General features: G+C 42.1%; 1 pseudogene; it reads left to right on the top strand.

The window, feature by feature from the left end:
* Positions 1–2,653: 2,653 nt before the first annotated feature.
* LOC139408051 (methylmalonyl-CoA mutase, mitochondrial-like) lies at positions 2,654–9,960 on the top strand (annotated as a pseudogene).
* Positions 9,961–22,825: the final 12,865 nt, after the last annotated feature.

The following is a 22,825-nucleotide window of genomic DNA, read 5'->3' as shown; positions in this document are numbered from 1 at the left end:
GGTGATGAGCTGTGTTGCTTTTACGCCAAACATAACGTTTTGCATTGTTGCCAAAAAGTTACATTTTGGTTTCATCTGACCAGAGCACCTTCTTCCACATGTTTGGTGTGTCTCCCAGGTGGCTTGTGGCAAACTTTAAACAACACTTTTTATGGATATCTTTAAGAAATGGCTTTCTTCTTGCCACTCTTCCATAAAGGCCAGATTTGTGCAATATACGACTGATTGTTGTCCTATGGACAGAGTCTCCCACCTCAGCTGTAGATCTCTGCAGTTCATCCAGAGTGATCATGGGCCTCTTGGCTGCATCTCTGATCAGTCTTCTCCTTGTATGAGCTGAAAGTTTAGAGGGACGGCCAGGTCTTGGTAGATTTGCAGTGGTCTGATACTCCTTCCATTTCTATATTATCGCTTGCACAGTGCTCTTTGGGATGTTTAAAGCTTGGGAAATCTTTTTGTATCCAAATCCGGCTTTAAACTTCTTCACAACAGTATCTCGGACCTGCCTGGTGTATTCCTTGTTCTTCATGATGCTCTCTGCGCTTTTAACGTACCTCTGAGACTATCACAGTGCAGGTGCATTTATACGGAGACTTGATTACACACAGGTGGATTGTATTTATCATCATTAGTCATTTAGGTCAACATTGGATCATTCAGAGATCCTCACTGAACTTCTGGAGAGAGTTTGCTGCACTGAAAGTAAAGGGGCTGAATAATTTTGCACCCCCAATTTTTCAGTTTTTGATTTGTTAAAAAAGTTTGAAATATCCAATAAATGTCGTTCCACTTCATGATTGTGTCCCACTTGTTGTTGATTCTTCACAAAAAAATACAGTTTTATATCTTTATGTTTGAAGCCTGAAATGTGGCAAGAGGTCGCAAAGTTCAAGGGGGCCGAATACTTTCGCAAGGCACTGTATATACACTGATCTATTGGCAGCTAAAGAAATGAGTGCATAGAAGTCAGAGATATTCTATAGGCCAATGCAGCAGTAAACCTATAACATCATTGTCAAGTAAGTAAAATACATAGACCTAAAGTAGAAACATTAAAACAGTAGGAAATATTTAATTAATCTCTAGTCTGCTTGTCTGCCTCCCTTTCTATCAGTCTTGAATTGAGCTATTGCTAGTGAAGTGCAACATTATACCAAATCATCAACTGAGTCGCCCTAAAGCAGTACTGAGCCAATGTGCGGGATACAGGTTAGTCGAGGTAATTTGTACATGTAGGTAGGAGTGAAGTGACTATGCATAGATAATAAACAGCGAGTAGCAGCAGTGTACAAAAGAAATGGGGGGGTCAATGTAAATAGTCCGGGTGGCCATCTGATTAATTGTTCAGCAGTCTTATAGCTTGGGGGTAGAAGCTTTTAAGGAGCCTTTTGGTCTTAGACTACTGGGCCATACGCACTACCCTCTGTAACGCCTTACGGTCAGATGCCGAGCAGTTGCCATACCAGGCGGTGATGCAACCGGTCAAGATGCTCTCGATGGTGCAGCTGTTGAACTTTAAGGATCTGGGGACCCATACCAAATCTTTTCAGTCTCCTGAGTGGGAAAAGGTGTTGTTTCCGCCTCTTCACAACGGTTTTGGTGTGTTTGGACCATGATAGTTCGTTGGTGATGTGGAGACCAAGGAACTTCAAACTCTCGAACCCGCTCTAATACAGCCCCGTCAATGTTAATGGGGACCTGTTTGGCTCACTTTTTCCTGTAGTCCACGATCATCTCCTTTGTCTTGTTCACATTGAGGGAGAGGTTGTTGTCCTGGCAACACAAAGCCAGGTCTCTGACCTCCCTACGGGCTGTTTTGTCGTTGATCAGGCCTACCACTGTTGTGTCGTCAGCAATCTTAATGATGTTTGGAGTCGTGTTTGGGAGTACAGGAGGGGACTAAGTACACACTCCTGAGGGGCCCCAGTGTTGAGGATGAGCGCGGCAGACGTGTTGTTGCCTATCCTTACCACCTGGGGGCGGCCCGTCAGGAAGTCCAGGATCATGTTGCAGAGGGAGGTGTTTAGTCCCAGGGTCCTTAGCTTAGTGATGAGCTTCATGGGCACTTTGGTGTTGAATGCTGAGCTGTAGTCAATGACCAGCATTCTCACATAGGTGTTCCTTTTGTCCAGGTGGGGAAGGGCAGTTCGGAGTGCTATTGAGATTGCGTCATCTGTGGAGCTGTTGGGGCGGTACGTGAATTGTAGTGGTTCTATGGTATCTGGGAGGATGTTGTTGATGTGAGCCCATGACCAGTCCTTCAAAGCACTTCATGGCTACCGACGTGAGTGCTATGGGGCGGTAATCATTTAGGCAGGTTACCGTCGCTATCTTGGGCACAATACCAACATGCTTGAAACATGTTGGTATTACAGACTCCGTCAGGGAGAGGTTGCAAATGTCAGTGAAGACACTTGCCAGTTGGTCCGCCATGCTTTGAGTACACATCCTGGTAATCCGCCTGGCCCCGCGGCTTTGTGATTGTTGACGTGTTTAAAGGGCTTGCTCACATCGGCTACCGAGAGTGTTATCACACAGTCATCCAGAACAGCTGGTGCTGTCGTGCATGCTTCAGTGTTGCTTGCCTCGAAGCGAGCATAAAAGGAATTTAGCTTGTCTGGTAGGCTTGCGTCACTGGGCAGCAGTGACCAGAATGGTGAGTGGAGCCTATCGCAGCGAGTTTGGAGAGCATGAGGAGATCTCTACAGCACACAACCAGTAAAAGCAAAAGAGAATAATACTTCAAATTGTCTTCTCCTCTGCTCTGTTTTCAATCTCCTGAGTCTCACTATTGATATGATTTATTAATCTTCTCCCAGGGTAGTGGAGTTTAAGAAGCATGAGGGCAGAAACCCTTGTCTGCTGGTGGCCAAGATGGGCCAGGACGGCCATGACAGGGGGGGGGGGGGGCAAAGGTCATCGCCACGGGATTTGCCGAGCTGGGATTCGACATCGACATCGGACCGCTTTTTCCAGGTGAACTTAGTAGCTAGCTAGCTACTGGACTTGGGAAATAAATACTCTTTCAATTCTCTTCAAGTCTTCATAGAACTCCAGGACAGCATGTGGAGATCAACTGAGGCAGGGATTCAAACCAAAGCAGATAAACAACCTGTGTACTGCGATTAAGACGTTAACAGCGAATGTGATCTCTGCCATTGTCTGGGAAGTTGCCTTTATATTTAAATCTGTTGCTTTGCATAGGTTGTTAATTTGCTTTGGATTGAATCCTGGCCTCAATGTAATTTTATTCATAACTTAACTAATGTTTACAGGTTAAGGCAGTCAATCACATATCAGCTACAATGATCACGCTATGGAACTCAGTGTGCTAACAATGGCCCTCTAATGCAGCAATGTTAACATGTGCAGACATACCACATAACACTCGTACGTGGAAAAAGGTGGGCCATACCTCGGTAAAGCCTCCTTTCAAATGATTAAAGCTGTAATTCATCTGTGTCTGTCAGTCCTTCTGGTCCACTCCATGGAAGGCAAATACAACCAAAACATTCCCTACATAGGCATACCAACTTCAAAGCTGCATACCGGCCTGTTAAGCTACCGTTTCACCACTGTTTTCACAATAAGGCTAATCTCAGTCTTATGTTCTGTTATTGGTGCTCTAGTAGCTACTTCCCCTTAGGTAGACCTACTGTACCCTATACTCCTGAGTTTCATTAGCAGGCAGCAGTCTAAACCTCTCTCTCCTAATCCCTCTCCTCTAGCCCCTCTAAACCCTCTCTCCCAGTCCAGGAAGAGATGGTGGGGATAGAGAGGCATCTGGGCTAGTAAGGTGAACGCTGATGCCACCCCCAGATAAACAGTGCCCTCTTTGCCAAAGGCAGGGGCATGATAGCTTAGCCTATACGGTAGAACGAGTATATAGCCTCTGTGGCCATTTCTGTAGCTTACAGGGCAACCAAATGTATCACAATTTCATGAGAGACACTATTTACATCATGCGTGTTTCCTATCAAATGGCCTAAATGGCACCTTATCAAATACAAATGTGCTTTGATGTGAATATGAATTAACATGTTAACAAACACAACATATCCTAAAAACAGGATGGGTTAAAGAAAAATTGACAATAGCCTATGGAATGAAATTAGGCTACTCACGACTGTTGTCTGGGAGTTTCCCTTAGTGGGCTAAATTGTCATGATAATTAGCAATTGGTCAATTTCTGACATGATCATGGTGAAGAAGAAAATACGAACTGCATTTTCCAAGATAACGCAACGCCTGATCATTTTGGGTGGCTGAAATAGGCAACGTGTGAGTTTCATCTTTGGGGAAGCTAAGAATTTATCCTACCATTTCTACCAATCTGCGTGCCACTTATGATTTAAAAGCTTATTATTAGTGGTGGTCAGAAATCAGACATCCCCAAATTCGCACTTTCTTACAGTTGCGCAGCAGGCTAGGTAGCCTACTTTATGCATGCTCAGGCACTCGGTCAACATTAACAGCACAGAGAAACAAACCATACACACGCTCATATGGAGTGCTCCAAACAAAAGACAATGAAAACATTTATAAAACTCGTAAATTATGATATGAAATAAACCAAAACAACAATCCCACTCCGAGAATGAGAATGGTAAATAACTAATTAATACATGCATTAACAGGAATTTATGTAACCAAATGCGTGCAACTGAAATGTGTCTTCCGCATTTAACCCAACCCCTCTGAATCAGAGAGGTGTAGGGGGCTGCCTTAAATCGACATCCATGTCTTCGACACCCGGGGTCCAGTGGGTTAACCGCCTTGCTCAGGGGCAGAACGACAGATTTTTACCTTCCCTGTCATTTGGTTACATAAATTCCTGTTAATGCATATATTAATTAGTTATTTACCATTCTCATTCTCGGAGTGGAATTGTAAGCCTACTCACTTGTGATTTGAAACAATCCACAGCAATTTCTTTTTAAGAAGCTAATGATCCTCTGTGGCTAAGTATTTTAAATTATTTTATTTATTTAAGGCAGGATTCATTTTATGAATTTGGTAAATTTATTTCAATTTACGCTATGATATTCAGAATCATCAAAATGATTTCTCTTTGTCAGGTATCAGGACTATAAAGCCAGTGCAACTGCCTGTTTTACTAATGGTAGGCTACCACATGGATAGGCATTCATTAAAGTGCATTGTTGGCTGACACTGTATAGCCTAGCCTACTATTCTACTTTGCGAGGATAGGAGGAGGGCGTACATTTTTTTTGTCTCGCCTAGGGCGTCATATCAGCAAGGACCGTGTCTGCGAGCAATACATCAAAAGTAAAATATAAACAAACAGGCATTACAAATGGCTAAGTGGCGTTTCAAAATATTGCAACCTCTTGCGGTTGCGCATATTGCAATTTCGCTTAAAATTTAGTTAGTTGTGCAGCCCTATGTCAAACACACACTCCTCACTGGTGTCAACATTCATGGTTACTTTGAGTCATATGTCAGCATCACTATTGATCCAACACCTCAGGACTTCAGCCCGAGTATACACACACACACGCTCTCTCTCTCATGCTCACACACACACACACACACACACACACACACACACACACACACACACACACACACACACACACACACACACACACACACACACACACAATAGGAGAGAGCTAGAGTTACATGTCACTTTCTTTATATTATCAGCTTTCATTTTCTCTAGCTTCTCTGATAAGTTTTTATTTGGTGCACAAGGACTCTTTTGAATATCATAGTATGAATATTGTCAAGCAACATGTGACCCAATCCCTCAGTGATGATAATGTCCACTATTGTCCTGTGGCTGTATCTCTTCTCTTCTCAGTCATGTGTTTTGTATTCCACATTCCATTCAGGCCAGACCTGGGCCGTCTCAGTCTTGAAATGGGACGGTAGTAGGGTGGGCATTAGTGGGATATCTAATGATATCATATATGGTTAGTGTAACGGCCGTTGGTGGAAGAAGGTGAGGACCAAGGTGTAGCGTGGTACGTGTTCATCTTTATTTATGAATTGAACACTGAATGAAAAAAACAACAAAAGAGAATGAACGAAACAGTTCTGTCTGGTACAGAAAACAACTCTCCACAAACACAGGTGGGAACAGGCTACCTAAGTATGGTTCTCAATCAGAGACAACGATTGACAGCTGCCTCTGATTGGGAACCATACCAGACCAAATACATAGAAATACATCACACAGAACAAAACATAGAAATGAAAAACATAGAATGCCCACCCCAACCCACGCCTTGACCAAACCAAAATAGAGACATAAAAAAGGAACTAAGGTCAGGACGTGACAGTTAGACCTTTTGTGCCCATTTGATTGCATTTTCTGGACTTTTCTGGCCATTTCCCCCCATTTTTTCCCCCTTTGAGACCTCATTAATGTATAGGTTATAGGTACTGAGCTAAAGGGTATAGCTGCCTCTTTCAAGGAAGCTAAGCTAATAAGAAATCCCTCTATGCCCTCCGACAAACCATCAAACAGGCATAAAAAAAAAACATAAAAAAAGAATCAATGCAGGACTAAGATCGAATCTTACTACACCGGCTCCGACGCTCGTCAGATGTGGAAGGGCTTGCAAACTATTACAGACTACAAAGGGAAGCACAGCCAAGAGCTGCCTAGTGACACAAGCACTAAATTACTTCTATGCTTGCTTCGAGGCAAGTAACACTGAAATATGCATGAGAGCATCAGCTGTTCCGGACGACTGTTCCGGCTGCTCTCCGCAGCCGATGTGAGTAAGACCTTTAAACAGGTCAACATTCACAAGGCCGCAGAGCCAGACGGATTACCAGGACTTGTACTCCGAGCATGCGCTAATCAACTTGAAGTGTTTTCATTGACATTTTCAACCTATCCCTGTCTGAGTCTGTAATACCAACATGCTTCAAGCAGACCACCATAGTCCCTGTGCCCAAGAACACTAAGGTAACTTGCCTAAATGACTACCGACCCCTTATCAAGTGCTTTGAAAAAATGGTCATGGCTCACATCAACACCATTATCCCAGAAACCCTAGACCAACTCCAATTTGCATACCACCCCAACAGATCCACAGAGGATGCACAACACACTGCCCTTTCACACCTGGACAAAAGGAACACCTATGTGAGAATGCTATTCATTGACCACAGCTTCATCATAGTGCCCTCAAAGCTCATCCCTAAGCTAAGGACCGCGGGACTAAACATCTCCCTCTGCAATTGGATCCTGGACTTGCTGACGGGCCACCCCCAGATGGTAAGGGTAGGCAACAAAACATCCACCACGCTGATCCTCAACACGGGGGTCCCTCGGGGGTGCATGCTCAGTCCCCTCCTGTACTCCCTGTTCACTCATGACTGCACGGCCAGGCACGACAACCCAAAACACCATCATTAAGTTTGCAGATGACACAACAGTGGTAGGCCTGATCATCGTCAACGACGAGACAGCCTATAGGGAGGAGGTCAGAGACCTGGCCGTGTGGTGCAAGGACAACAACCTCTCCCTCAGCATGATCAAGACGAAGGAGATGATTGTGGACTACAGGAAAAAGAGGACTTTAATTTGGTCTTTAATTATTTGTTACTTTAATTATTTTTGTATTTTTTTGTAGGTATTTTTCTTAAAACTGCGTTGTTGGTTAATGGCTTGTAAAGTAAGCATTTCACTGTAAGGTCTACTACACCTGTTGTATTCAGCGCATGTGACAAATACAATTGGATTTGATTTGACTGTAGGATAGATAACCCTAGCCTAGTTAACAGTATGACTTTTGCGCCAGAAGGATCTGAGTTCACATTTGATGGGATTGGGTACAGATATGGCCATAACTCACAGGGTTAGAAGTAGTAAATCACAGGACAATAGTTTTGTTTTGCATGTTATTAACTACCATGTTCTTGGTAACAATTGCCCATTTACTTTTTTAAATAAAATCCTATTGTGTGTGTGTGTGTGTGTGTGTGTGTGTGTGTGTGTGTGTGTGTGTGTGTGTGTGTGTGTGTGTGTGTGTGTGTGTGTGTGTGTGTGTGTGTGTGTGTGTGTGTGTGTTGTTTTCCTGGAAAAGAGCAATATGACCTTTTATAGCTATCCATTCTTCTCTTAACTGTTGATCTTCATAAAGTGTAGTACAGGGCTGAGAGGAAAGAGATCAGATAACTGGTAGATATCTGTCAGAGATAAAGGATTCTCTCTATCTCTGTGTTTTCATGGCGGCACTCTTCTTCAGGTGTCGGATCATTTTTTAAAATGTATTTATAACCTTAGTTCATCTTTAACTGACTTGCCCTGTTAAATTGTCTAATTTTGGTAGAATTTCAGCCAGTAGTTTTGAAAGTGGTGCTCACATGGCATCATACCCTGGGTTTTCCTGTTTGTTGTTATTGTGAAGAAAATGTTCAACATCTGACCCAAATTTTGATCTGCTTCTCTGAATTTCTTAGTGAAATCCTAACACTAAGATCGTATTTTATAATTTAGTTAGTCATATTGACAATAGAACAAGCTTTCAAATTATGCCCACCTGACCCAAATTATAATGGACCGCTTTCGGATTGCTTAAGCAACAACAGTAATTGTGTAAAGGCGGGGATTCAGGCTGTGTTCCAATTAAAACAACTATAAGTGTGCTTGCTTTAGTTCCTCAACGGCCCAGCTAGGAGAGCTAAAAAAACACCTTATATTTGAAGATTCTTCTTTGAGTCATAAAAGTGCATTAAGATGACTTAGGAACTGTGTGCACTTTTGAGAGGTGTGTGTCCACTTGGAAACACCAGTTAGACCTCTCACTTATATTGCACCTACCCCAAATTTTCCAATAATATTTTTATCGTGTTACTGAATGTATCCAGACTATTTTCAGATTTCGTTATCAAGAAAAAAGGACAGTAATGTTTGGATTCAGTCTTGTCAGGTCAACTGTTCTGTTCTCACCTGTTAGTCTAATAATTTTCCCATAATCTCCAAACTGTTACCTTTTACTTGCTACCATGGTCATGCCCATTTTTCTCCCGTAAGAAACATTTAAATTTAAATATCCATATAGGCCAATTCCCATGAGTGTAAGGGGCTTTTATGATGAATGCACTAACTGTAAGTCACTCTGGATAAGAGCGTCCGCTAAATGACTCAAATGTAAATGACTACTTCTTTAATACTACTTTCTCTCCTCTATAGGCCCCCCTGGAGGTGGCCCAGCAGGCTGTGGATGCAGACGTCCACTGTGTTGGGGTCAGCACGCTGGCCGCAGGACACAAGACCCTGGTCCCAGAGCTCTTCAAGGAGCTAACCAACCTCAACCGCCCTGAGATTCTGGTCATCTGTGGAGGGGTCATCCCACCTCAGGTACACTATACCCTCTGACCCCTAACCCAACCTCCATCGCCCTGACATCTGTGGAGGGGTCATCCCACCTCAGTTACACTATAATCTCTGACCTCGAACCCAACCTCAACCGCCCTGGCATCCTGGTCAGGGTAGCCTAGTGGTTAGAGCGTTGGACTAGGAACCCGAAGGTTGCGAGTTCAAACCCCCGAGCTGACAAGGTACAAATCTGTCGTTCTGCCCCTGAACAGGCAGTTAACCCACTGTTCCCAGGCCGTCATTGAAAATAAGAATTTGTTCTTAACTGACTTGCCTGGTTAAATAAAGGTAAAATAAAAAAAATAAAAATAAAATCTGTGGAGGGGTTATCCCACCTCGGGTACAGTAACCTCTGACCTCTTAGAATGATGAGCCCCTTCTCTTTCCAATACCAAATAATTTCTGATACCAAAGTCCTTGTCTTAAACAACCCCCAGCACCAAACAATTTCAAAATCAAGTTGTAAGTTCATTTGCCATGTCTAAAGAATACATTGGAAAACTCAGTCACTCAAACTCTCACGATAAGAAATAAACACACAATATTTGCTCTTTCCCACTATCTTTCTTTTCTCTCTGCAGAATACTAAACAGCGGTAGTGGTGTTTCCTTTAAAAAAGCTACTGGCACAGCCGAGTCGTCAATTACGCGTCCACAGATTTATTTTCTCCAAAAGTAACTTTTTGAGGGTGAAGTTTGCATTTACTACTAATACAACAGATACTTGGTTCCAATACAATTACATTACATTGAAAAAAGTGCTTTTCAAACATCTCATTCCAAAAATCAGGCATTAATATTGAGTTCTGGGAGGCTTTCCACTAGATTTTGGAACATTGCTGCGGGGACTTGCTTCCATTCAACCACGACCATTAGTGAGGTCGGGACCTTATGTTTGGCGATTAGGCCTGGCTCGCAGTCGGTGGTCCAATTCATCCCAAAGTTGTTAGATGGGGTTGAGGTCAGGGCTCTGTGGAGGCAAGTCAAGTTCTTCCACACCGATATCAAAAAACCATTTCTTTATGGACCTCACTTTGTGCACAGGGGCATTGTCATGCTGAAACAGGAAAGGGCCTTCCCCAAACTTTTTAAAACTTTTTTATTTTTATGCTGCAGCGTTACAATTTCCCTTCACTGGAACTAAGGTTTACCTCTCTAAGGGCCCATAAAAACAGCCCCAGACCATTATTCCTCCTCCACCAAACATTACAGTTGGCAATATGCATTGGGGCATGTAGCGTTCTCCTGGCATCCGCCAGACCCAGATTTGTCTGTCGGACCGCCAGATGGTGAAGCATGATTCATCACTCCAGAGAATGCATTTCCACTGCTTCAGAGGCCAATGGCGGCGAGCTTTACACCACTCCAGCCGACACTTGGCATTGCGCATGGTGATCTTAGGCTTGTTAGCGGCTGCTCGTCCATGGAAACCTATTTCATGAAGCTCCCGACGATCAATTATTGTGACGTTTCCACTTCACAATAACAGCACTTACAGTTGACCAGGGCAGCTCTAGCAGGGCAGAGATTTGATGAATTGGCTTGTTGGAAAGGTGGCATCCTATGGCTAATTGATGGTCACTGTTTTGTTTTTGTATTTAACTAGGAAAATCCCATTGAGACCCAGTGTGTCTTTTTCAAGAGAGACCTGTCCAAGAACGCAGCAACAATCAAATCAAATCAAATGTATTTATATAGCCCTTTGTACATCAGCTGATATCTCAAAGTGCTGTACAGAAACCCAGCCTAAAACCCCAAACTGCAAGCAATGCAGGTGTTGAAGCACATTGGTTAGGAAAAACTCCCTAGAAAGGCCAAAACCTAAGAAGAAACCTAGAGAGGAACCAGGCTATGAGGGGTGGCCAGTCCTCTTCTGGCTGTGCCGGGTGGAGATTATAACAGAACATGGCCAAGATGTTCAAATGTTCATAAATGACCAGCATGGTCAAATAATAGGTCTGGGACAGGTAGCACATCCGGTGAACAGGTCAGGATTCCATAGCCGCAGGCAGAACAGTTGAAACTGGAGCAGCAATCAATACATTACATATTTAAAACATACAACATGAATCATACAACATGATTCAGCCTAAAAAAAAGCATTTACACTCCTCTGTCCCATCAATATTTTAAATTCATTCAGTGGCACTAACATATCTAGAAGCATGGATTGTACACTATTCCATGTGTCTGGTGCACAAGAAGAGAAGGCAGTCTTGTCTAATACTGTGAATGTTCTGGGGACTTTAAGTAGCAACCACGTAGCAGACCGGATATGGTAACTGCTGGTGGTGAAGGAGACCAGACAGGGATAGTCTGGTCTCTTCAGTAAGGCCATTCTACTGCCAATGTTTTTCCTATGGAGATTGCATGGCTGTGTGCTCGATTTTATACACCAGTTAGCAACGAGTGTGGCTGATATAGCCGAATCCAGTAATTTGAAGGGGTGTCGATATACTTTTGTATATACAGTGCATTAGGAATGTATTCAGACCCCTTGACTTTTTCCACATTTTGTTTCGTTACAGCCTTATTCTAAAATTGATTAAATAATTCCCCATCCTTATCAATCTACACATAATACCCCATACTGACAAAGCAAAAACAGGTTTTTAGATTTTTTGCAAATGTATTACAAATAACAAACAGAAATACCTTATTTACATAACTATTCAGACCCTTTGCTATGATACTCGAAATTGAGCTCAGGTGCATCCTGTTTCCATTGATCATCCTTGAAATGTTTATACAACTTGATTGGAGTCCACTTGTGGTACGTTCAATTGATTGGACATGATTTGGAAAGGCACACACCTGTCTGTATAAGGTCCCATAGTTGACAGTGCATGTCAGAGCAAAAACTAAGCTATGAGGTCGAAAGAATTGGCCGTCAAGTGCAGAGACAGGATTGTGTCGAGGCATAGATCTGGGAATGGGTACCAAAAAAATGTCTGCAGCATTGAAGGTCCCCAATAACACAGTGGCCTCCATCATTCTTAAATGGAAAAAGTTTGGAACGACCAAGACTCTTCCTAGAGCTGGCCACCTGGCCAAACTGCGCAATCGGGGGATAAGGGCATTGGTCAGGGAGGTGACCAAAAACCCATTGGTCACTCTGACAGAGCTCCAGAGTTCCTCTGTAGAGATGGGAGAACCTTCCAGAAGGACAACCTTCTCTGCAGCACTCCACCAATCAGGCCTTTATGGTAGAGTGGCCAGACGGAAGCCACTCCTCAGTAAAAGGCACGAAAAGCCCGCTTGGAGTTTGTCAAAAGTCACCTAAAGGACTCTAATGAGAAACCAGATTCCCTGGTCTGATGAAACCAAAATGGAACTCTTTGGCCTGAATGCCAAGCGTCACATCTGGAGGAAACCTGGCACCATCCCTACGGTGATGTCACGCCCTGACCTTAGAAAGCTTTTTATGTCTCTATTTAGGTTTGGTCAGGGTGTGATTTGGGTGGGCATTCTATGTTCCTTTTTCTATGTTTTGTATTTCTTTGTTTTGGCCGAGTATGGTTCTCAATCAGGGACAGCTGTCTATCGTTGTCTCTGATTGGGAACCATACTTAGGTAGCTTTTCCCCACCTATGCTTTGTGGTTAGTGGTTTTCTGTTTAGTGTTTTCTGCACCTGACAGGACTGTGAAGCATGGTGGTGGCAGCATGGGGATGTTTTTCAGCGGCAGGGACTGGGAGACTAATCAGGATCGAGGGAAAGATGAATGAAGCAAAGTACAGAGAGATCCTTGATGAAAACTTGCTCCAGAGCACTCAGGACATCAGACTGGTGCGACGGTTCACATTCCAACAGGACAACGACCCTAAGCACACAGCCAAGACAACGCAGGAGTGGCTTCGGGACAAGTCTCTGAATGTCCTTGAGTGGCCCAGCCAGAGCCCGGACTTGAACCCAATCGAACATCTCTGGAGAGACCTGATAATAGCTGTGCAGCTACGCTCCCCATCCAAACTGACAGAGCTTGAGAGAATCTGCAGAGAAGAATGGGAGAAACTCCCCAAATACAGGTGTGCCAAGCTTGTAGCGTCATACCCAAGAAGACTCAAGACTGTAATGTGCTTCAACAAAGTACTGAGTAAAGGTTCTGAATGGTTACGTTCTGGTTACGCAAACAACTATTTAAAAAACGATTTATTCCAATAAGGCTGTAATGTAACAAAAGGTGTAAAACAGTCAAGGGGTCTGAATACTTCCCGAATGCGCTCTATAGTGTAGCTTACAGTGATTGGAATTAATCGTTTTTGTAATCTTTTAGTTGTCACTGTAATTGAATAAGCATAGTTGATTTGATGATGTTGAAATGAAGCTGGAATAGTGGAGGCAGCTCCTGTTTTCATGCGACTTGTGTAACTCTCCGGTGTTCTAAATCAATAGTTGTTTAGTAGTCTAAAGATGTCGGATACATTAGCTTGATTGACTATGCTGTAGGTCATACAATAGTTTGTCACATGCGATATGTTTTGTGGACTCCACCTGACATATGTTGCTCTTCGGTTTTGTGAGCCGCTGTGTCTTATTGTCTCGGCCTTAGGCCTATATATTATGGTGCCAAGGCATATGAACTAACAGGTTATAGAGCAAACAACACAATTATCACAACACATACAATAGGTTGTAATTTGGCTTTTTTTCCTAGGCTTGACTCGCCCAGTGATTTTACCCATGCACCACCACTGTTCTCATAACTATTTTTACTTTCACTCTTCATTATCATGTGTGACATTGTGAATCCTAACAGACCCTTTATCTCCAGAACTTGCCCTCAGACAAATAGTAATGACTAAATTCAATATAGATCATGGAAACCAGAATGAATCATAACTGGAGAAACACAAGAGCAGCTCTGACTACATGCTTAAATCACTCATTGTGTCATATGGGTTAGAGATTTTCCTGATTCTCTGTTCTCAAGCTCTCAAATTGGAGACTCTAACTGATGAGGGAAGGTCAGAGGTTTGCTCAAGCAGATCAGATCAGACATAATACATAGTGGACCGTTGCTGGCTACATTACGCATTTAGTCAGATAGCCTTTTGCCTTTATGTACAGTCTTTTGTAATATCTTTATCTTATTAAAAAAACCATCTGCTGGAGCTTTCAACCGGCTTATTGGAATAAGAGTTGAGTGCTATGGAGACTGATTATACCCGCTGACTGCGGTTGACTTGCTTAAGCTCACATCTCTGCTCTCAACAACATAAAGCTCAACAGCTCTTTCTTTCTCTCTGTCCATCCCACTAAACCACAGTCAATCACCATCCAGAAACAACACCTAGCCCTTAGGGATTACCACTAACCCATACACTTGGTACCCCAAGGCACTTCTGTAACTTGATCTGAACATTTTGGAATCAACTATTATAAGAGTGTGAGGTGGAGGCGGAGCTACTAGAATATTGGTTATTCCTACCCATTAATTTCAAGTACCTAGGAGGTAGGAGCTAGGGGTTATTTCTGTACAGGGCCACAGTAGCAGAATGGTTGTGTATTTTGTCCAAGGATGAACTCCATGTTTTCCTCTACATCTTTTCATGCCTGGAGTCCGTCTATCACAGATAGCTATCATAGACAAGTGTATTTTTCGACATGTGATTCTGCCCTGAGGTTCACTGACATGGGTAATGAAATAAATAATCAAGTGTTTAACTTTAAACTGAGGCTCTCCCTTTTATCTGTGTTGTGGTCTTTCTCTCTGTCTCATACACACACTCGCTCTTTTTCTTTCTTTCTCTCTAGTGTAATTAATATGCAGGATTAGAACTGTGTTTAAAAAATAAATACAATTATTTAACCTTTGTTTATCCAGCTGAGTCCATTAAGAACAAATTCTTAATTATATTGACTGCTTGGTGTTGACAAAAGCCCTGATAGTAATGTAAAGTAAATCCTCATGAAGCCGTGGCCAGTGAAGCATGTCTTATGAAAAGCTTAGGAAAGCTTACAACAGTCAATATTCCTAATACCAGCCCATTTGATGCCACGTTCTCAGGTGCTGTCTTGGTATTGATCTGCCTTCACATGATAAATCTGTCTCTTCCAGTTGGCTGGCTGGCTGACAGGGTGGGACTGGAGGATGGTAGAGGAAAGTGAGGAAATTCATGGTGAGACTGCAAAATTGCCTTCAGTTGACAGCTGAGCGAAGGAGGGGATGGGAGGGTTAGGAAGGTTGAGAAGGACAGTAGTGGGTGATGGTTGAGGGAAGGAGGAGTAAATGTTGGGTGAGGGTGGTGGATAAATGGGTGAGGGAGTCATGGGGCTTTCATTAAATAAAATATGTTTTAGTCACAGCACCAGCCATACATGTCTTTATGTTTTAAACAGTCGAAATTCCTATTAACAGCCATTTGGTGCCACATTCTCAGAGGCTGACTTGGTATTGATCTGCCTTCACATGATATATCTGGCCTTTCCGGGTAAAAGAGTCATGATGGAGGAGAGTGAGATAGGTTACAGCTGAATGGAGGAAGGGGTCAGGAGTGTTTGAGGCCTAATTGAAGAAGGGGTGAGATACGGGCGGGGGTAAGTTGTGAAGAATGGTTAAGGGGTGACGGTTGTGTGAGGAGTAAGATAGAGTGAGTGTTGCAAAAGGGGTCTTACAGTATATAATGCCTGTTGTTCTAGTCAGAGCAGCATGACTACCCAGTGTAAGACCAGGGTGCTTCCTCTCATTATGATTTCCATGCTATGTATTCCTCCACGCAGGGCCTGAGAGGAGAACAGCATGAAAGCCGCATGATGGGGGGATTTCGCTGCTCTGAAGGTGACTGTTTTTATTTGAAAGAAATGGCTGCAATCTCCAAGACACTACGGCTCCATCTCAATAGTCTACAGTGGATTCCTCTCCATGACATTATGGCTGCATCTCAATGGTCTATAGTGTATTCCTCTTCATGACACTGCGGCTCCATCTTAATAGTCTATCGTGGATTCCTCTCCTTGTGGATTTTTCTCTCTTCTTCAGGAATTTGCTGTCACAAAATCTGTCTCAAGCCATACATTGCCTACATTGCTGATCTGCCATAAAAGCAGTGACAGTGCTATGTATAATTTCCCCCTTTTAGTCTGTCCTTGTAAGATGACTTCAGTCACCCTAAGCACACCCTCACTTCATAAGCCTGAGATAAACAGTGTCGTATAAACACATTTTCCCACAGAAAGTGTTGTTCATCGTTATAGATTTCACATTGAGATGAAACGTAGCACATTTAAGTGGTATGCAAGGCTGAGGGGATAGCCAGTGAGAGGAAAGTGACAGTTGGGGCATGGCTGTTGGAGAGAGTGGCAATCATCTTTCTCTGTGTGAATAATAACTGCTACTCTCCCCAGTCAGCCAGCTCAACAGCCATGTGAAACCTTACCATGTCATTGCTTGGACACATCCAGATCACAAAATAATGGATGGTAATGTCTTCAGCAAGACAAGACAAGATGCTTTCAATCACTTCAAGATACTTTTTATTGACTAGCCGTGATAGAAAAGTAACAGGGTTTTTCTTAAAATGCTCAGCGACAGTAACAGAGGCAGAAAGAGGCCCAAAGCGGCAGAAAATCTGTCTCCCTCCAGCAGGTAGCGTTTTTTCATTGTTGCAACCAACATGCAAGGAGTTTTTGTATGGAGGTCAATGTGAAAGTGTGGAATTTGGTCAACATAAAAGTTAATGGCTTATATTCTATGTGAGATATATCCACCAATCCAAACAAAGGGTACGTGGGAGCTACACTAGACTGCCCGCCATGCTACTTTGTGGACAACGACTCCCATTGTTAGGGCAGAGAGACATGTATGTATCTTGTCAGTATAGCCATAATCTTTGACAGTAATAATGGTTGAGTGTGAGGATGACGTCACTTCTTCTCCAAAGACTGAAACATTTTCCCCATCTTTTCGATTTTGTGTGAATGTTTCTCTTAAAGAGTTAAAGAGCAGTTTTCAGTTATACAGTATTCCATATCCATTTAATTGAGCCTCTCCAGGCATTTGTTTCTCAGTGATGTTGGCTCCTGTTTTTGTCTTCCTGAAACATGTCAATGGCACCTCTTGATTAAATTAATGAGCTTCTCACCGAATTAAAAATCAAAATTAATCACACCAATTAGCACCTTCCCATAATTCCTCTCCAGTTGGCACCAATGTAGTCTTGCTTGCCAGACACATGGCGGCCGTGGAGAATAGCACATATGCTCCCAATCAAATATTGCAACTGTCGTTTTACGATATTTTTCCCCCTCTATTTTAGTCCGGTCTCTGACGTACGCCATCCAGAGAGGATTGTGGCTAGTGAGAGGTAGACATACATCCGTGTCAACAGTTATAGAGACAACCTTCAATTGTTAAAATGGTTCCGTCAAGTGACAAATGTGCCTTCTGAAACTTCAATCTGATCTCCCTTTTTAAAATCTTTGTAAGCATGACAGAAAAAAGGTTCTAAAATAAATGAGTTTCAGGTTTTTTTTTAAAGAAGAGAAGAAGTAGCTGTATCAATTAAAGAAACCTTGCGCGTGTGCGTAGTTTACAATATATTTTTAAAATGTTTTATACATTTTTCAAATGGAAACAGAATGTATTTGATTGAAAATATATGTTAGAGACAAAGAATGTCCTCGGTCAGAAAGAATAATCATCACTCCACAAATGTATTTTTCTGTAATGAAAAATGTAATTCTGATCATTTGCTTTGAGCAGTAAAATGAACAGAAAGCTACATCAGAGAAACACAACAGATTTAAATAAATGACTGTTTGAATTGCTTCTGCATCAATTATGCAAATATCAACCAATCTGCCTGTCTGAATAAATACTTATCTAACCATTATATTCAGAGCATCAATGATCATCAGTTTCATTGAACAGCTAGAGGTGTTATGAACCATTAACTTTGTCCATTAGATAATATTGGAAATATAATCAGTAGGGCCCACACTGAGCCAATAATTTATCAATAAATTGACTGTCCTCCCCTCGCTGTATCATTGTCTGTCTCTGTAGGAGCATCAATGATTTACTGTACACCGCAACCCTTATAAGCATAGTATCCATGTTTTGTAGGTAAAGGTAGACTCAGCGAAATGATGTAGAAAGTAAACAGCATAGTGGGTCAACTAATAGCATTGAAGATTGAGGTTTAACTTCTCCGCTGTTTTGGTCACGTGGCTACCACGATGTGAACGGTGTGAAGTGAACCCACGCTCATCTCAATATCTGCGGTTCTGCTCTTTGCACCGTTTTTCTCTGAGTCTACCTTTAAATGTGGACGTAGTCTGGCGTTTGAAAGTTTAAACACTGCTTGTGTCTAGATTCTTGTCAGCAATCGTTTTAAAAAAATCAAACGTGGGCATTATAGGGGATACAAGTGGTTTGCAGTCAAACAGAACGTTACATTCCACACAATTGAACACAACAGGTAGACAGGTTTTTGTTATGGCTTTGCTGTAAGGGAGTCAACCATAGCAATGCTATAAGGAAATGGAATAACTGTAATAAGTCTCCCATGCTTTTATGAATCAAGCTTGCTTTGTCCTGCAACAACCCATTGTTTACAGATGGCTAGTAGTTGAGGCTTCTGTAGCTTGGCGTCCTTTATCAACCAAACCTAAATTATTTTGTTTCACAAAAATAAAGTTTACCTGCAACAGAGGCCCATCCAATATCTCTAGCAACAATACTTACAATTTGTCAGGTTGAATGTGTTCTTTGAAACACATCTCCCATTTTCCGCCTCTGTGCTGCCATTGTCTAGACCACTATGTACTATGTAATCTCCCATTTCTACAGGTGGAAAATGGGAGACCCTGGATGAAAATGTGTTTTAAATACTTATTTGATAGCAAAAGACACATTCAACTTGATTAATCGAAATTATTGTTGATGGGAAACCTCTGTTACGGAAGCTTGCGCAACGAGTCATCTGTAAACATTGTTGCGGGCCAAGGCAACAATCTACCATTATTCTACAATACAATTAGAATGAGCTTTTCTTCTATAGTTTGACTGAGATGGGACCTAGCCAGAAATATAATGGTAGGGGGTACTTCTGCAAACATCAATAATAAATAATACAAATGTATTAATTAGGTATTTCTTTTTCATAATCAGCTATTAGGAATGGATTCAATCCGTAGCGCTGAAGTTCGACATTACAGTGTGATTGTCACGATCGTTATAAGGAGTGGACCAAGATGCAGCGTGGTATGTTTCCATCCTTAAATTTGGAAGAGAAACTCAAAGAACAAAGACAATAACGTGAAGCTCAAAGTAGTGCTCGCAGGCAACTATACCTAGACAAGATCCCACAAAGCACAATGGGGAAATGGCTGCCTAAATATGATCCCCAATCAGAGACAACGATAAACAGCTGCCTCTGATTGGGAACCATACCAGGCCAACATAGATAATTAATCACCTAGATAACCCACCCTAGTCACTGTCACGCCCCAACCAACATAGAGAATAAACAGCTCTCTAAGGCTGTTTCCACATTGGCGGAAACTGCATTCACGGTAAACGCTGCATCAGCTCAGTTGAAAATTACCTTTACATTTCAACCATGCTACAATGCTGATCTTCAGCATTATGGATTGAATACAGCCCTTAGTCAATAAATGTTGGTTTGCAAGTACACAGTGTGCTGGAGTCACTTCAACCAAAGTTCTTCATTTTTCGTCACTGATATATACACCTGTTGTTTATATGTGTACTTCATATGTGTCAAAGTGATCTTTACTTGAGTTGCAAAACTCAAAGATGGTTTTGGGGATGTGAATTGTGTCCTTTATCAATTCAAAACATGACTTAGTGATGCTACTGTAGGTGATTAAAATGTCCACATCTGAAACAGTTTTTATGGGCTTTCAGAAACAGTAATTATATAACTGTATAACAGGGATTTTATCAGGGGTTGGTCCTGGAAAATAACAACATTTTTCAAGGAACCGAAACAGATTTTTTTTTTTTTAAGCATGGGAACTGGTTAATAATGGTATTTTATTTTCTAGTCCCACAAAAAAACGAACAAAGCATCTATGCAAAGCCCTCACTCTGTCACTCAGAAACTTACTTCAGTGTCTGCCTGCAAGCTGAAAATCTTTGCCAATGTGTGTGCGTGTTTAGGCTACCTGCCCCTCCCCCCTCCGAAGCATAGGCTACTGTACTGAAGTTACAATCTTGATTCAGAAGATAGGAGGAGAGATTTTTAATTAGCTAGAGAAAAATGTATTCACTTTTTCAATGTTAATTAAGGATACTATAGGCATAGTTACCACGTTTCATGTTGGATTTATTAACTACAGAAAGGTAAAAATGAGTTTTTAAATCTTGTGCCGCTCTGCACAGACAAGCTTGTTAGCTAGCTAGCTCAAAAGACATTCAAAGTTCCTTCATAGGTATAATTCTGTGGACCGAATTCAGATAATGCATGTCATAACAAGATGCCCAGCGCTTCAAGCCTCCTCCTCAACCCTCTCTAGTTCTCTCCCCACCTGCAAAACACTGGGGTGGCAGGTAGCCTAGCGGTTAGAGTGTTGAACCAGTAACCAAAAGGTCACTAGCTCAAATCCCTGACCTGACAAGGTGAACAATCTGTTGATGTGCCCTTGAGCAAGGCACTTAACCCTAATTGCTCCAGGGTCGCTGTTCATAATGGCATTTAAAAATATGTATTTTTTATTTAACTAGGCAAGTCAGTTAAGAACAAAATGACAGCCTACCCCGGATGATGCTGGGCCAATTGTATTCCGTCCTATGGGACTCCCAATCACAGCTGTATGTGATACAGCCTGGATTCGAATCAGGAACTGTAGTGACACCTCTTGCACTGAGATGCAGTGCCTTAGACCGCTGCACCACTCAGGAGCCCCTCTAAAATTATTGACCCCACTCCCTGAGGGTGTCTCACATTTCCAATTCAAACGTGCATGTTAATAAACAATCGTACATGTGTGAAATAGCACAAATATACAGTGGGGCAAAAAAGTATTTAGTCAGCCACCAATTGTGCAAGTTCTCCCACTTAAAAAGATGAGAGAGGCCTGTCATTTTCATCATAGGTACACTTCAACTATGACAGACAAAAACAATCACATTGTAGGATTTTTTATGAATTTATTTGCAAATTATGGTGGAAAATAAGTATTTGGTCACCTACAAACAAGCAAGATTTCTGGCTCTCACAGACCTGTAACTTCTTCTTTAAGAGGCTCCTCTGTCCTCCACTCGTTACCTGTATTAATGGCACCTGTTTGAACTTGTTATCAGTATAAAAGACACCTGTCCACAACCTCAAACAGTCACACTCCAAACTCCACTATGTCCAAGACCAAAGAGCTGTCCAAGGACACCAGGAACAAAATTGTAGACCTGCACCAGGCTGGGAAGACTGAATCTGCAATAGGTAAGCAGCTTGGTTTGAAGAAATCAACTGTGGGAGCAATTATTAGGAAATGGAAGACAAACAAGACCACTGATAATCTCCCTCGATCTGGGGCTCCACTCAAGATCTCACCCCGTGGGGTCAAAATGATCACAAGAACGGTGAGCAAAAATCCCAGAACCACACGGGGGGACCTAGTGAATGACCTGCAGAGAAAGTAACAAAGCCTACCATCAGCAAGGGCATTGAAGATGAAACGTGGCTGGGTCTTTCAGCATGACAATGATCCCAAACACACCGCCCGGGCAACGAAGGAGTGGCTTCGTAAGAAGCATTTCAAGGTCCTGGAGTGGCCTAGCCAGTCTCCAGATCTCAACCTCAAAGAAAATCTTTGGAGGGAGTTGAAAGTCCGTGTTGCCCAGCAACAGCTCCAAAACATCACTGCTCTAGAGGAGATCTGCATGGAGGAATGGGCCAAAATACCAGCAACAGTGTGTGAAAACCTTGGGAAGACTTACAGAAAACGTTTGACCTCTGTCATTGCCAACAAAGGGTATATAACAAAGTATTGAGAAACTTTTGTTGTTGACCAAATACTTATTTGACACCATAATTTGCAAATAAATTCATAAAAAATCCTACAATGTGATTTTCTGATTTTTTTTCTCATTTTGTCTGTCATAGTTGAAGTGTACCTATGATGAAAATTACAGGCCTCTCTCATCTTTTTAAGTGGGAGAACTTGCACAATTGGTGGTTGACTAAATAGTTTTTTGCCCCACTGTAAGCACCCATCAAATTATACTGTCCCCTGCCCTTTAAAAGCAGACAACTGCACTCAGTCTGACAACTGAATCGGTGTAAAGTGGTCTTTTGTAACATTGAGGAACAACGTGTTCTAATATTTTTTCATCTATCTACTGTATATATATATATATTAACTTGTATTTCTTCCGTGAAGGTTTAGAGATATGATCAAATGATTGTGACAGGCCTATACATTTAAACTTTTGGTTCCCTGACAATAATGTAATTGTATTTTTCAGACATTTAAAAAGAGTACAAAGAGGGAAGTTATTT

This window comes from Oncorhynchus clarkii, chromosome 4 (genome assembly GCF_045791955.1).
Source record: "Oncorhynchus clarkii lewisi isolate Uvic-CL-2024 chromosome 4, UVic_Ocla_1.0, whole genome shotgun sequence".
NCBI classification, from domain to species: Eukaryota; Metazoa; Chordata; class Actinopteri; order Salmoniformes; family Salmonidae; genus Oncorhynchus; species Oncorhynchus clarkii.
This window is presented reverse-complemented; position numbering and strand designations above follow the sequence as displayed.